The 16,129-nt window shown below is 46.2% G+C and overlaps 1 protein-coding gene across 1 annotated transcript in view; it reads left to right on the forward strand.

Annotated features, from left to right (window-relative positions):
- Positions 1-7,123: 7,123 nt before the first annotated feature.
- Positions 7,124-16,129, forward strand: part of LOC132388613 (NACHT, LRR and PYD domains-containing protein 3-like) — a gene marked incomplete at its 3' end in the record, with an annotated part of 35,635 nt that continues 26,629 nt past the window's right edge. The window contains exon 1 of the mRNA XM_059960989.1: positions 7,124-7,260. The remainder of the gene's footprint in view (positions 7,261-16,129) is intronic.

Consider the following 16,129-nt stretch of genomic DNA (forward strand, 5'->3'; position numbering starts at 1 on the left):
TTGCCAAGGCTAAACATTGTAAAGCGGCTTTATTTGAAAACTTCGCTGAATCGCCACTGGAGGCGGGCGTTATCTACACAGATGGCCGTTTAATGTAAACACGTACTTCATTCCATTCCTCAGCTCTTCTCTGAATTTCCTCTGTGTCAGTGTATAGATACAAGTATTGGTGCACATGCTGAGAATTTGGAACATGTTCCCAAATTGCTGTAGGATGTATACCGGGGAACTCAAATATCTGTCCTCGTAAAAATAGTTTTGCGTTTGCCATTTGAGGGAATGGGCTACATAGGGCATCCAAAATAATATAAAATTAGCTGATATCGAAAACAACAAAATAATCGATTTTCTGCGTTTTTCCACCTCGGCATCTTTCTGATTGTCGCTGCTGTGCTGAAGCTTTCTGCGGACTCTATTTGCCACAACGATATGTCTTATGGTTAACCCGTTAAACACCAGGATTAAGCCGATTGGCAGCAATGGTGTTAAAATACTCTCCAGTAATTCGTATCCTTTCCACACGGATGAAGTGGCGTATTCATTTGTGGCGGTGCACCGCCACGGCGTGTTGTCAATGATGACGTAAGGTTTAAGGGCAAAGTATAACGGGGCACATCTCCCGCAGCTCACTATAAGCACGGTCACGATAACCACCGTTGCTGTTCTCTCGGTGCAGTATCGCTCCCGCAGCTTTTGGCAACATATTGCGATGAAGCGATCGAAGGTAAAACTGACCGTAAACCAAACAGAACAGTCCGTCGCTACTTGGACAAATACAAGTGTCAGAGCGCATACAGGAGTGATGAGCAGGGATCTGGAATAAATGTAGATATTGTTGGTCTGTTCCACTAAAGCAAAAACGATAACCACCATCAGATCCGCTTTTGCCATTCCAACCAGGTAACGGGTGATGCATTTGGAGAGTCCGCATTTTCCCCGAGATAGGATAACAATCGCCGTTAAATTCACTACAAGAAATTTGGAAAAAAATAGAAATATAAATAGAATAATTGTAGATATTGTTGGTCTGTTCCACTAAAGCAAAAACGATAACCAACATCAGATCCGCTGTTGCCATTCCAACCAGGTAACGGGTGATGCATTTGGAGAGTCCGCATTTTCCTCGAGAGAGCATCACAATCGGTGTTACTGCAAGGAATTGGGAAACAAAATAGAAATATAGTCAGCAGCAATTCCCTGAATGCCCGCATTCTTCCGATGTTGTGCAGGGTATGGTCTGTTTGGAAGTGGAAAGCGGGAATCCAGTGTGTGCGGTCTCGGTCGCTGCACTCCGGCTGGAGGACAATGACGGATGTGAGTGTCAGTGGATTGGCGACCTTCCCACAGTTCAGAGCGAGGCATCCGAGTTCCACGTCTCACCTACCGGTGAGCAGTCGATCGCTCCTGTAAACAACACCGTTTCCATTGTTAGAGGGGAAATAGCTGAAGGGGTTGTTTGCAGCGGTGACAGAGTGGCAACAAGGAGATATAAAGCACGAGTTCTCAATTAGTGACTCACGGAAGAACAGTCCTATATGTTGGAAGTATACTGGACCGTTATTTAAATGAGCTGCCACGTTGTTATAAGTTCGGAGTGTCTGCACTGATAGAGACTCGGACCTAGAAAAGCAGAGACCAGCATCATTTCAGAAAGCTTGGCGAGGAGAAATAACAATATCGCCTCCAACTTAATTGACAAAAGAAGAAAATACTACGATCGAAATATGGAAAATGGAAATAAAACCATTAGATGCCCGAATCCTCCATTCCGGAAGCACGTTTCAGCCGACGGTAGCATCTGTGCTCAGTAACAGTGCGGATACTGCACCGGAGTATCGAAAACACCATACATAAAGAAACCAGCTCCGGCATCTTACCGGGGACACCAACCGCCACAAGGGTGGGATAGAAAATGGCCGCGGTGTAATAAATCGCCGCATATTCCATATTCCGTCAGATACAGCTTTCAGTTGTACGGAGCGTTTCAGCTGCTCAGATGGACTGGTGGTCGGTTTAGCAGACTTTTATTGAGGTGAGAGCAATTCCACGGAGGCAATTAGGGTGGCTGTCACGTCAGGGACATTAGTGACAACCAACTACACAAACACTTACGTTAAACTATTTTTACTCACTGTCCCCGTGTCATTAATTTGGCTCCTAAAGGGATATCGCAATCTATTTACTTTAAAACAAAATATGATGTGAATTTTCCATGTTATTTTCCATGATACCTGGCTTCAGGTATTTAAATAGGATATTTTTTTATATCTGTGTTGCTTTTAAAATCGGCATTTATCTTGACGTCCATTTATTTTGTAACATTTGACGGAACACATTCGCTTCTGAAATTGAGGGAAGGAGTTTTTTTCTGGCGGGTGAAAAGGAGAACACTTCTTTATTAAAGGGGAACATTCGTTCATTCTTTTCTTTCGTTTGTTTCAGTCATTCCGGGAGGTGCGAGTGATGGAACTGACAATGACAGCTGACATATATTACAATAACACTGCTCTTACATTCCTCCAAACACTGTTAAAGATCCGGAGCGATATTCCAGAGACCTGTGATCAAAAAGGGAAAGTGTCCTCGGGAGTTTAGCGAGGGCTGTGGACAGTTTTAGAACAAAGTTTCCCAGCACACACGTGGGCCGTTTTGAAGGAACCTGATCTCTTCCAGTGAACGACTTGACCCGTGACCTGCGATGCAGTCGATTAAACTTTAAAGATATTCTCAAATCTGCCACAATTCTACCTGAATTTCGCCATCCATTTTATGTTTGAATTTTATATTTGCCACGAGGTTGTCTGTCTTTCTCCTGAAATGCTTTCAGGTATATTGTCTTTCATACAAACAGAGCAACGTAGAAAACCTCCAGCACACCATAGGCCCTTCGGCCCATAAAGTTGCGCCGAACATGTCCCTACCTTAGAAATTACTAGGGTTAGTCAGAGCCCTCTATTTTTCTAAGCTCCATGTACTTTTCCAAAACTCTCTTAAAATACCCTATCGTATCCGCCTCCAGTACCGTTGTTGGCAGCCGATTCCACGCACTCACCACCGTCTGCGTAGAAAATTTACCCCTGACATCTCATCGGTACGTTCGCCCCAGCACTTTAGTCCTGTATCCTCTTGTGGTAACCATTTCAGCCCCGTGAAAAGCCTCTGACTATCCACACGATTAATGCCTCTGATCATCTTACACACCTCTATCAGGTCACCTCTCATCCTCCGTCGCTCCAAGGAAAAAAGGCCGAGTTTTCACTCAACCTGTTTTATAAGACAATCCGCAGTATACGTATGTGCAGAACAGCGGATGTGTTCAAGCTCACTTGTCAATCACACTTCCTTCTGCTCCTGCAGTGCACCGCTCCGTGCCGATTGTGGTTCTCGTACCGATGAGCGGGCCTCGGCTTATTGGAGAGAGTCTCACCACTCTGTTTCCATTGTGGAACTCACACTAATGTGCGACCCTCGGCTTATTGGAGAAAGTCTCATCACTCTGTTTCCATTGTGGAAATCGCACTACTGTGCGGCCCTGGGTTGACTCGAGCAAGTAATACTCTGCCTTCAAATCCACTCTCCCAAAGAGAATCACTGCGTAACATCCGAGTTGAACTCCATCTGTAACTTCTCAGCGCTGCACTGCGTCCTGACACTGTCCTGTTGTAATCTGTGACAACCTTCTGTATTATCCATAATTGCACCAAACTCCACATCATTACAAATACAATTATCCACCCTTCCACCTCCTCATCCAAATCATTCATAAAAACACAAATGCCAGGTTCTCAAACTGATCACTGCAGGACACCACTGGTCACCATCCATCGAGAAAACGCTCCACCCAGAATTATCCTCTGCCTTCTGTGGGCGTCAGTCCTGAATCCACCAGCCAACCCTCCCTGGATAACAAGCCTTCTGACGCTATGAACGGTCCTACCATTGTTAACCGTATCAAATGCCTGCTTAAAATCTATTTAAACTAGGTCAACTTCTCTACCTTTACCAATGTGCTTTGTCATATCCTCACAGAACTTTACCAGGCACGTGAGGCATGACCTGCCTCTCCCAAAACCATTCTGACTCTCCCAAATCAGGGTCTCCCAAACCTCGTAAATTCGGTTTCTAAGAATGCTCTCCAATAATTTGCCCATCGCTGAAGTAGAATTCACTGGGCTATAATTTACTAGGATATCCTTACTCCCTTTCCTGAGCAAAGGGATAATATTTCCATTTCCAATCCCCTGATACTGCATGTGCGGCAGTGACCAGGCAAAGTTAATCGCCGAGGGCGCAGCAATCTCTTCCTCCACTTCCCACAGTAACCTGGAGCTTCTCGCAACCTCACAAGAGGACTTATCTATCCGAATGTTTTTCAATGGTTCCTGTGTAACCTCTTTTCCAACCTCGTCCTGTTGTCACACGTAAGCCCGTTTGACGCTTCCTCACAAACGCCAGGATCTCTCACTGGTGAAAATTGAAGTGAAGTCCTCTTTAAGGACCTGTCCCACCTCCACCAGCTCCAGCTGTAAGTTTCATCACTATCCCCGACCGGTCCTACTCTCACTCTAGTCACTCTCTTCTTCACACACATCTAGAGTGTCGCGGGGTTTTCCTTAATCCTGCTGTAGGCCTTCTGTAGAGGTTTCAAGTTCCCCTCATTCCATTCTTCAGTTCGTCCCTGGCTGCCTTGTACCTCTACAGCCGTGTCCGATCCTAGCTTTCTAAACCTGGTCAGCTTCTTTCTTTCTCTTGACATGATGATCCACATCTCTGTCAAACATGGCTCCTTCATCTATCCTGAACTATCCAGATAGATCCAGATCTATCAAGTGCTGTCTAAAATAACTTCTCATTTCCGTTGTGCATTTTCCAGGGTGCTTCCGTTCCCAGTTTCAGCTCTGAGATTCCAGCCTAAAACATCATAATTTCATTTAGCCAATTAATTAATTTGGAAACTTCGGGCCTGTTGGGAGTGGGCAGTGTGGTTAGTTCGGGGACTGGCATAGGTTCGTAGGGAGAGATCGCCGTGACGTGATTCGTTTGGGGACTGACACGCGGGTCTGGGGAGAGAGAAGGGCAGTATGGTTAGTTCGGGGACTGACATAGGTTTGTGAGGAGAGATCGGGGTAACGGGATTCGTTTGGGAACTGACACGATGGTGTGAAGAGAGAGCAGGGCAGCGGGATTAGTTTAAGGACTGGCAGAGGGCTATGGGGAATAAGCTGGGACTTAACGGGGCAGTGGGGTTAGTTTGGAGTGACACGAGGCTGGGAGACATTGCGGGATGGTGGCATTACTTTGATACTGGCACAGGCCGCTGGGATTAGTGTGTGTCCCCGTTTACGAAAGGTGGGTGCTGGTACAGAGTGAAGCACACTAAAATACGAATTTCACTGTATTTATCAAACGTGTTAAGTTTGTGTTGTTCCATAAATAGTTAAAATGAAAAATCGATCTTCCCCGCCCCATCCCTCCATCCAGTAGCTCCCCCTAACGGCCCAGACCCGCATTCACATGCTTTCACTCCAGCCTTCCTTTGACTTCCAGGCGACGGAATCCCCGAGTCCAGGAACACCGCCAAGCACACGAGTGCCCTGACTTCTGATCCCCCACCTATCGGACAGGCTCTCCCCCGTGGATCACGGAGTGAGGTAAATCTCCAACATTCCCTCATCTTTCTACAGTTTCTTCGGTCTCAGGACCTATGGACACGAAACACTCCGCAAGCGAGGCCCCTCGATATACACACTAGGGATGTTCCCGCTCCTTCAGCACCCTTACCGCCTGAGACAGGACTGCATACTGGAAAGTGGTCTGGCTGTATCCCATCCGCGTCCAACCTCCACCCCCCACCCCGGGGCGCACCACCTCTCGCCGGCAGGCAGACACGGTCCCGATCGGGAAGGAGAAGGGGCGCCAAAGAGGGCAGGAAAGTCGATTTCAGTGGAGGGTCGCAGAGACAGTGAGGGTCAGGTCGGAGAAGGGACGGGAGGGCGTCATGCAGAAGAGGGTAGGCGGGAGAGGAAGGGAGGGTCGTCGCGAAGGCGGGTTAGAGAAGCAGATCGCGAGATGGGGTGGAGAAGGGGATCAATGTGACAGGGAGGAATTGAGTAGTTACGTACCGCGTAACGGGTTAAATAATCAGCAGAAATGGACACACCTGGATTCTGAGTCTTCCGTTATAAACTCTATTTTATCAGTAACTACGTGAATAAAGTAATATAAAACAAGATAAGGTGAACAGGTTAGCAGAGTTTATGCACATATATAGGTGAGTAAATAAGCTTCCCCAGCTCAGGTGATTGGGTGATACAGTCTCACGGTGGGATGGTAAGTAATCAGTTCAGTTCTGGAATTTGGTTTGAGTAGAGATGGAGAGAGAGAGTTCGATTGTTGGTTTGTCTTCCAATGCCGATGCTGATCCTTCACGTCGTCCTCCTTGCTTCCGAAACCTATTTAAAGTCACCAACTTGTGGCCACAGAAAGGGGACCGTTTCCACGGTAACGCAATACACCTAGGCCAGGGTTAAGCACACTGATAGCTCCCCGCCGGTCACCCCTCTGTCCACACTATGAGCAAAAACCCCACCCTTGTCGTGGGCACACAAAGCTCACCAGTGTCCTCCTTGCCTCAGGAGTCGTGTGTCTCCTGTGGTGTGTCTTGTGTGTCTCTGGTGTGTGTCTGATTAAAAAGTCAACGACCTTGTATATATCTCCAAGTGCTGAACACGAGCTGTCCATCATATCATCATATAGCTCCATCTTTCAGTTTCCAAGGCAACTCACAGTCTTTCTGTCACCCTGCTGCTGAATTAGCACACAAGCTGTTCACTCCCCCCCCTCTCTCATTTAAAGGAACAGTCCACATTAGAATAACCCTTCAGATCTCGTCACAATCTAAACATAGCTACAAGACCTGTGTTATATTCGCAAATTCTTAAGAAAGTTTTGTTTTTAGAATCTCAGCTGACGGTGACAATTGCAAAATCATCCAAAATTTCATGGACGTACATGCATGTGTAAGTCACGTGAACCTATTCCTGCTCCCATTTTACCGCAGATCGGCCTTGTTTCCGAGGCTCCGCCCCCAGCTCTGATGACATAAATTACAGTCCTGACTTTCCTTCAGTTCAGTGTTGAAGCGGGTCGGCGGCGGCGGCGGATCGTCTGTAGGATCCGGATTAGGAGACGACCATCACCCTCAGAGTCGGGAATCCGGGTGAGGGTTCACTGTCCGGGCGTGAAAACAAGTTCTCATCGGTGAGTACTGAGGCCGGTCCCGAGTGTGGACGTCTGATGTAAGGTAATGCACCCAGTTAACTTCCCCGATCAGGCGGCCTCTCTGCGCTTGCTGGACAGAACCTGCCGGGGTCGGTCTGAGTTGTGGGACCTTCACAACATACCGACTGAGATGAGCCGCCGCTCAGCCCCTCTTGCCCTGGTCCTGGGAGCGCGATGGGGTGGTGATACCGAGACTCCACTCATCCATTGTGGTTTATCCCGGGAACTTTACCTTCGTCACCCGGCCCCGTATCGGGTCCAAACTTCACCTGGATCGATAGCCGGTGTCTACAATGGAACAGCTTCTGCACTGCTGAAGTCCTGTAGAGCTGGAGCTGGCAGCAGATTTATTGCACCTCGAAGGGGTTAAAACAGCAAATGGTATTTTAGTTTGACCATTACAGAATGGCAGAGTGTTCAGTGTTCATTGTGGTCATAAGGAAACTCAGAGCATGTGATGTTGAGAATGTAACTTCCTTTTTCGTTTAGTTCTGGTGGGCCTCTTCCTCAGTCTCCAGGGAAACAGCCCACCACAGCTTCAAGGAGTGTTGAAGATCTTTATCACTCTACACAGCCCTATAGCAGAAATTCAGAGGCCACAGGATCCAGTGTGGATTCGAGGATGTTTTGAGCATTTGCTGTATGGAATATATAATGTCTGTGCAGGAACGAACAAATGACTAATGAATGTTGGGATTGTATTCATGCAAATCTTTTTTAGAATGTCACAAACATCTTGTAATCGGTCAATATTTGTGAATCAAAAAAAGAGAGAAAAATCTCTATACTCTGTTTCCAGGGCTATATTTACCATTTAATATTGAAATATATTTTTCCTGTTCCACTACGGGAAAAGTGGCGGCTAAGTTATTTGGTGTAGATTCCACTCAATAATCAATAATATGCCCGGAGACAAGATGAAATGTATCCGGGGACATTTTATAAATCACGGAACGAAAGTCAGCTCTATCCCCGTCCAGACAACCGTCCTTCTGGTTACAGTTCTGTCATGGGTTGGTGTAGGAGTGCTTTTTTTATTTTGAACTGTGAGTAGCTGAGACACTGCAGCACATTAGCGGTAGAAAAGAGCTCTGGGAGTTCTGGGCCATTCGTTATCATCCTGGGATGAGGAGTCCAGGAACATGGAATTTCCAGTGATTGGTGTTCGCCCGATCTTGTTGCTTCTACAGATGGCACTGGATATTCCTCCTTCAGCGATGAAGCAGACGCCTCGGACAGATAGGCACGGGTTGCAAGGAATTCTGATTACTGTGTGAGACAGGGGAAGGATGTGTGATCATCTTGGGTGAGTTGGGACCCTGTGATGATGTGTCCGGGTTTATCTCACAAGTTTTGATACATATATAACGGACCCGTCGTTCAAGCTGCCCAGGAGTATGAGGTGATGCGTTAGTATTAATGTTCTGTGCTCAGATGTTTGGTTCTGGAGTTCCTTTGGAAGCAAAGAAGGGGATAAGATGCCATTGCTTCCCTCACAGGGAGAGGTAGTGAGTTAATGGGTAGTTCCGTGTTTGCAGCAGTAAATCCGGGGTTTAGTGTTCAATCCGTGTTTGGAAAGTCTCTCTCACTGTCCCCTACAGGCAGCTAGTGGGAGTCAAATAGAAACTCCAGAACGAGAAGCTAAAGACAGTCGCATCGAAATTACAGAAGTACCCGCATTACAGTGGTATACAGGGAATTACAGAGGCATGAGAGGAGAAATTGGCTAGAATTGATGAGAAATGATGGAAAATTGCAGGGCAGCAATTTGTAGGCAAGGTTGTAAAAACTAAAAAAGGCAACAAAAGTTGTTAAAAAAGTAAAGGCAGTATACAAAATTAAACGAGCCAGTAACATTAAAGACGTTCCTAAACGTTTCTTCAGATACATAATGTGTAAAAGAGAAGTTCAGCTGGATATCAGAACGCTGCAAACTGAGGATATAGTAAATTGAGACAAGGAATGGAGGACGGACTGAAGAAGTATTTTGTACTGATCTTCATGGAGGAACTCAGTAGCAGTATATTGGAAGTTCAGGGGGCATCAAGTGTATGAAGTTACCAGAACCAGAGAGAGGTTTCCTGGGAAACTGAAAGGTCTGACATTAGATATATCACCTGGACCTGATTGCGGGTACCCCAGAATGTGGTCTCAGGGTACTTCGAGACCCGTCAGAAAATAGGCCGTAGTCTTGTCTGACAAAACTGATGGGGTTCTTTGAAGAAATTACAAGCAGGATAGACAAAGGGGAATCGGTTGATGCTGAGTATCTGGAATTTCAGAATGTCATTGTTACGGTTCAACACGTAAGGTTGCTTAACAAGCTACGAGATCACGGTATTACAAGAAAGATTCAAACATTGATAAAGCACAGGGTTCTGCGTTGGGACCGATTATTTTACGTCATATGCTAATGACGATGGAATTGATGGCTTTGTTGCAAAGTTTGCAGATAGAACGAAGATAGGTAGAGGAGCAAGCGGTTTTGAGGAATTAGAAAGTCTACAGAAGGACTTACACAGTTAGGAAACTGGGCAAGGAAATGGAATAATGTGTCGAGAAATGTATGGTCATGCACTTTGGTAGACGAATGAAAGGGTTAGTTATTTTCTAAGTACAAAAGAAAACTGAGGTACAAAGGGATTTAGGGGTCGCTGTGCAGGATTCCCTGAAGGTTAATTTACAGGTTGAGTAGGTGGTGAGGAAGGGAAATGCGATGTCAGCATTCATCTCAACAGGACTAGAATATAAAGCAACGATGTAAAGTTGAATCTGTATAAAGCACTGCTGAGGCAGCACTTGGAGTATTCTGAGCAGGTCTGGGCCTTTTAACTTTGAAAGGAATGTGGTGATACTGCAGAGGGTTCAAAGAGTGTTCGCAAAAGCGATTCCACAATTGAATGGCTTGTCATGTGAACCGCATTTGATGGCTCTGGGCCAGTGCTCACTGGAATTCAGTTGAATCAGTGGTGACTTTATTGAAACCTATCGAATGGTGAAAAGCTTTGATAGAGTTGATGTAGGGATAATGTTTCCTCTGGTGGGATACAATACGAGCGGATGACCCTATTTCAGAATAGAGTGGCCCCTAATAGAATATGGCGAGCAGGGATTTCTTTTACCAGAGAATGTTGAATCTGTGGAAGTTTGTTTGTTTGTTTTTTTTTGCCACAGACAGCTATGAAGGGCAGATCTTTATATATATTTAAGGCAGAGGTTGATTGGCTCTTGAATGGCGAGGGCATTGAAGGATTTGATGAGACGGCAGGAGATTGGGAATGTGAGGAAAATTGGATCAGCCATGATGAAAGTGCGGAGCAGACTCGATGGGCCAAACGGCCTAATTCTGCTTCTATATCGTATGGTTGTATGGAGATAGGACATAACTTAGAACATAGAATAGTACATCACGGGAACACGCTCTTTAGAATCAAACCTGGAATCATTTTCCTGAACCTCCTTTTAACCCTCTCCATTTCAATCATCCTTTCTCATGTTAGGGCCCCAAACCTGCGCACAATACTCTCAGTGCTGCCTTATCAGGGCTCTATAAATTCTCAACAGTACATCCTTCTTTTTATATTATAGTCCTCTTGAAATGAATGCAAATATCCCATTTGCCTTCTTCACCACCGACTCAGCCTGTAGGGAAATCTGCACAAGCACTCCCAAGTCTCTTTAAGCCTTGGCAGTTTTTTTTTATTTTTGAAATTTTGGCCCAACGTACTGAGGTGCAATGAAAATATTGTTTTGCATACCATCCATACAGATCAATAGCGTACAACAAAACATTGAGGTGATATAGGGTAAGTGGAGCTACAGAGTGTAACAAAGCATCATTGTTTCAGAGAAACCAAAGTGCACTTTGGCATACGGTGCAAGGTCATAGCAAGTTACATTGTGAGGTTAAGGTGCATCTTATCTAGCTGGGGTCCATTCAGTTTGCTTATGGCAGCCGAATGGAAACTGTCCTTGACTCTGGTGATTTGTGTTTTCCATTGGGTGTTTAGTCTTCGTCCCAGGTGGAAAGCGAGAATGGCCAGGACTGTGAGGTTATTCTGCCTGCTTCACTGAAACAACAAGAAGTTCATACACAGCTCATGGCGGGCAGTCTGGTTTTCGCAATGTCTACGGCTCTCTACAGTTCCTGGCAGTCATGAGTAAAGTAGTAGCAGCACGAACGCGTAAAGTATCCAGTTGGGATACTTTCAATGATATGTTGATGAAATTTAGTAAAGGGTTTATAATTTATAAAGGAAGTACAGTTCGTCACAGCATTGTGGGCCGAAGGGCATGTATTGTGTTGTAGGTTTTCTATGTTCTATGTACACCACTCGCTGTTAGATGTGCGGACGATGTCTGAGGTTTCCGGATAGTAAACACAAAGTGCACTGCAGATGCTGTCGTCCAATCAACACGTACAACACGCTGGAGGAACTCAGCAGGTCGGGCAGCATCCGTGGAAACGGGCAGTCAACGTTTCGGGTCGAGACCCTTCGTCAGGACTGAAGAAGGAGGTGGCAGGGGCCCTATAAAGAAGGTGGGGAAAGATGTGAAGGAGAAGGCTTGTAGGTAGCAGGTGAAAAACCAATCAGAGGGAAGATCAAGGGGTAGGGGAGGGGAAGCAGGGAGGGGATAGGCAGTAAAGGTGAAGAAGGAATGTAAGGGGAAAGCACTATGGGTAGCAGAAGAAGGCAGAATTATGAGAGAGGTGATAGGCAGCTAGTAGAGGAGACAGAGTTAACGTAGGATGGGGAAGGGAGAGGGAGGTAATTACCGGAAGTAGAGGAGGCCATGTAGGGACATATCCGAATGGGAATTTGAAGCAGAGTCGAAGTGGGTGGCAACCGGGAGATCCTGTCTGTTGGGACGGGCAGGATTCCGGGGTCGGTGAGTAGCAGATTCAGCTGTGTGACCCTGTGAGGTTGGGTCCAAGTACAATGCACCCGGGGATGAAGCTGCTCAGGGGTTTTCAGGTGTTGAGCCGGTATTTATTTTCGAAGGCTAGATGTTTGCTTCTGGAGTCCCTTTGAAATTAATGACTGCTAATCTGGGGAGAGGATGAGTTTCCATTCCATCCCTCTCAGATAGAGGCTGAGAGTAAATGGGCTGTTCCGTGTTTGCAACAGAAATAGACCCGTGAGTTTGGTGTTCAAACTGTGTGTGGAAATCCACCCCGCCCCCACTGTCCCCTGTCTCTCAGTCGGTGGAAAACAGGAAGAACCTCAAAATGCAGGAGATGCAGAGGAAAAATGGGAAATTGTTGACAATTTTAGATTCTTCATTTCAAAATGGCTGCAGTGCTAATGTGTCACAATGGCACTCACAGCATATGATATCGAGTTTGTTATTTCACTTTTCGGTTAAGTTTGGAGTGCCATTTCCTCCGTTTCCAGGGTAACAGCGCACCAGAGCTGCAGGAAGTGTTGAACATATTCATGGCTCTGTGGTCATCGCAGAGCACGGGTAACAGAGTGATGGTGGGAGGAAGGGATGCCGTGAGCATTGACTGTACGGGATGTATTACACCAGGTCCGGAATGGACTCAGAACTAACAAAACGGTGGGATGCGGTGGCATTTACACAGCTTGGTGTTGGTGACATTTTGCAATCAGTTACAATCTGCGCAATAAAATGAAGAGGAAAAATCTACAGTTGTATGAAATTTAAAACAAGAAGGAGAAAATACAGGAAACGCTCCGCAGATCGCCACATTCCACATTCCACTCTCTGAGTGAAGCAGTGTCCCTCAGACTCCCCTTAAATAGTTCAATTTTCACCCTAAACCCACGCAACCAACCTAAGGGACGAACGGCAACATGCCTTCTCCCTATTTATACCATCATAGTTTGCTTATATCTAGCAGGGGTTCCCAACGGACCCTACGGATATTGTTAGGGATCCATGGTATAAAGAAGTTTGCGAACCCCTGTAACTCAGTTCCTTAAATACCAGCAACATGTTTGCCGAGGATGTATATTGTCGGCATTTCTCTCACATTAAATGTACCTTTGAAACCTCTGTCTGCCAGGGCTCCTGCTACGCTACGCTAGCCTGCCGCAAGGTCCGAGGGACACCTTGTCAGGCATTGGGTATTCATCCATCCTCATTCATGTCAACACAGCAAGCACCTGTTGTGCAATTTGTGTGCAGTCCATGGCCCGACTCACAGGTAAATATAGACTCAGAGAAGCTATTAAAAATCTCCCCATCTCTTTCGGCTCCATTGGTAGATGAGAACGCTGATCCTCAGGAGGAATGTTGTGACAGTTATTGGGGCGGTGAGAAAACCACAAGTTCTCTCAATGAATTATCCTGCCACCAAACTGTCTGTTATCCATGGAGATGTGCACATGTTGTTTACAAAGTTCTTGAGTGATTCTGGAATGAAAGGGTTGGTGTAGGAGTGGCTTTTAGTGTCTCTGGGCCTGTGCTCACTGGAAGGGCGGTGATTCTGGGGCCAGCAACCTCAATGCAATTCTGCGGTCTGAGTAGATTGGATGGGGACAAGATGCGTCCAACAAAAGGAGAGTCTGGGATCTGAGGTCATCATCTGAACCCATTCAATTGTATCTGAGGACCTCCCCTTCCATCATTCTGTCGGTATCAGGATCTGAATTGCACCTGTATCAATGCCGCGGGTTGATCGTAATTATACGTTACTTGCAGGCACAAGAATATGACAGAATCTTTAACCACTTAATGGGAACAAGAGTGAAATTCATGATTATCACCACAATGTATTGTGTGATGTCTTTTGTAAATAGCCCATAGTAGTCATTTAAAGCCGACAGGCAACATACAACAACCGGTTTTGATTTTGTAACAGCTTCTGCACTACTGGAAGTTCAGAGATGGAACGACCAGCAGATGTACTGGAGGCACCTCGGGACAGGGTTAAAACAGCCACTGAAATTTTAGCTTGCCCATTGAAAAATAGCTGAGAGCTCAGTATTAATCTTTGTCATAATGAAACTCACAGCATGTGAGGTTGAGTTCCTTATTTCATATTTTCAGTTGGTTCTGCTGAGTCACTTCCTCCATCATCAGGGTAACAGCCCAGCAGATCTCGTGACCCATAGCCCGGTTTCCTGAGCATTGAAAGCATCATCAGGTTCCAGTTCTGTTTGGGATGAGGGGGTGTTAACTTTAGAACTGGGAATAGCCAAGACACTGCAGCACCTGACCGACAAGAAAGAGTCCTGGGAGTGTTGGTGCTTGGGCTATAATCCTGGAATGGGGCTCCAGGATTATGGGACTGGCAGTGTTAGTGTTTGGCTCTGGCCCAGGTTTGTGCTTCTACAGATGAGGCTGGATGTTGCTCCTTCTGCAGTAAAGCAGGTTTCCGTTCGGGTTGTTTGATCGAGGTTGTAGAACATGAGTTATGATGAAAGGTTGAACAAACTCTGTGCTGTAGTGGAATTAATTTAAATTGGGTGTTCTGCACAAGTCAATTCCCCAGGAAACTTGCATCATTTCAATGTAAAACTTGGGTTGTTTCTCCAGAGTGGTGCAGACTGAGGTTTTCTCAATAAATTATCCTGCCACCAAATTGTCTGTTATACATGAAAATGTGCTCGTTAGAGTTGTTGTTTACAAGGTTCACAAGGGTGATTCGGGAATGAAACGTTTGGGGCATTTGGTGTCTGGGGCTGTTCTCAACGGAAGGCTGGTGACTCTGGGAACAGAAACCTCGATGAAATGCTGAGGGGTGGGTGGATCGGATGGGGACAAGGTGTTATGGGGACCGTGGCGGGTCTCATCAGCAAGAATGACGAGTCAGCATACAGAGCAGAGGTGCAGTGGCTAACGGACTGGTGCAGAGCCAACAACCTGTCTCTGAATGTGAACAAAACAAAGTAGATGGTTGTTGATTTCAGGAGAGCACGGAGCGACCACTCCCCGCTGAACATCGATGGCTCCTCAGTAGAGATCGTTAAGAGCACCAAATTTCTTGGTGTTCACCTGACAGAGAATCTCACCAGGTCCCTCAACACCAGCTCCATAGCAAAGAAAGCCCAGCAGCGTCTCAATAGACAGTAGACAGTAGGTGCAGGAGTAGGCCATTCTAGCCAGCACCGCCATTCTGATCATACACCATCAGTTCCCCGTTCCTGCCGTCTCCCCATATCCCTTGACCCCGCTATCTATAAGAGCTCTATCTAACTGTCTCTTGAATGCATCCAGAGACTTGGCCTCCACTGCCTTCTGAGGCAGAGCATTCCACATATCCACCACTCTGGGTGAATTAATTTATATTGTGTTTTCTACACACGTCCTTTTCCCAGGAACCTTGGATCACAACTTGGGTTGTCTCTCTAGAGCGGTGCAGGCTGGGCTGAGACTTGACGGACGTTTGTATGATTATGACTGGCAAAGGCAGAGTAGATACACAATATCTTTCTCCCAGAGTTGAAATGTCTAATGCCGGACGTCATGCATTTAAAATGAGCTCGTGTTGATTCATCGGAGGTGTGAGAGACAAGTTTTTTTCCCACAAAAAGTGGTGTAAGTGGAAGGTCCTGCCTGGGATAATGGGAACTTGTAAGAGATATTTAGATCGGCACGTGGACGTGAGGGAAATGGAAGGATTGTGGGAATTGTGTAGGCAGGATGAAGTAGTTTAGTTGGACAGGTGATTGGTTTGGCACAACATTGTGGGCCGAATGGCCTGTTCCTGTGCTGTACTGTTCTATGGTCTGTGTCTGCTATTGAGACGTTTTGGGTAACGGAGGCAAAAGGAGTGAGTGGGAGCAACAGGTCAGCTGGAGCCCAGTGTGGAGAATGTGAGATCACCCAGTTCTGTCGGAGAAACAGAAACACTGAGTGTGTTTAACTGGTGAGGGAC

The sequence above is a fragment of the Hypanus sabinus genome, unplaced genomic scaffold, assembly GCF_030144855.1.
Source record: "Hypanus sabinus isolate sHypSab1 unplaced genomic scaffold, sHypSab1.hap1 scaffold_366, whole genome shotgun sequence".
NCBI classification, from domain to species: Eukaryota; Metazoa; Chordata; class Chondrichthyes; order Myliobatiformes; family Dasyatidae; genus Hypanus; species Hypanus sabinus.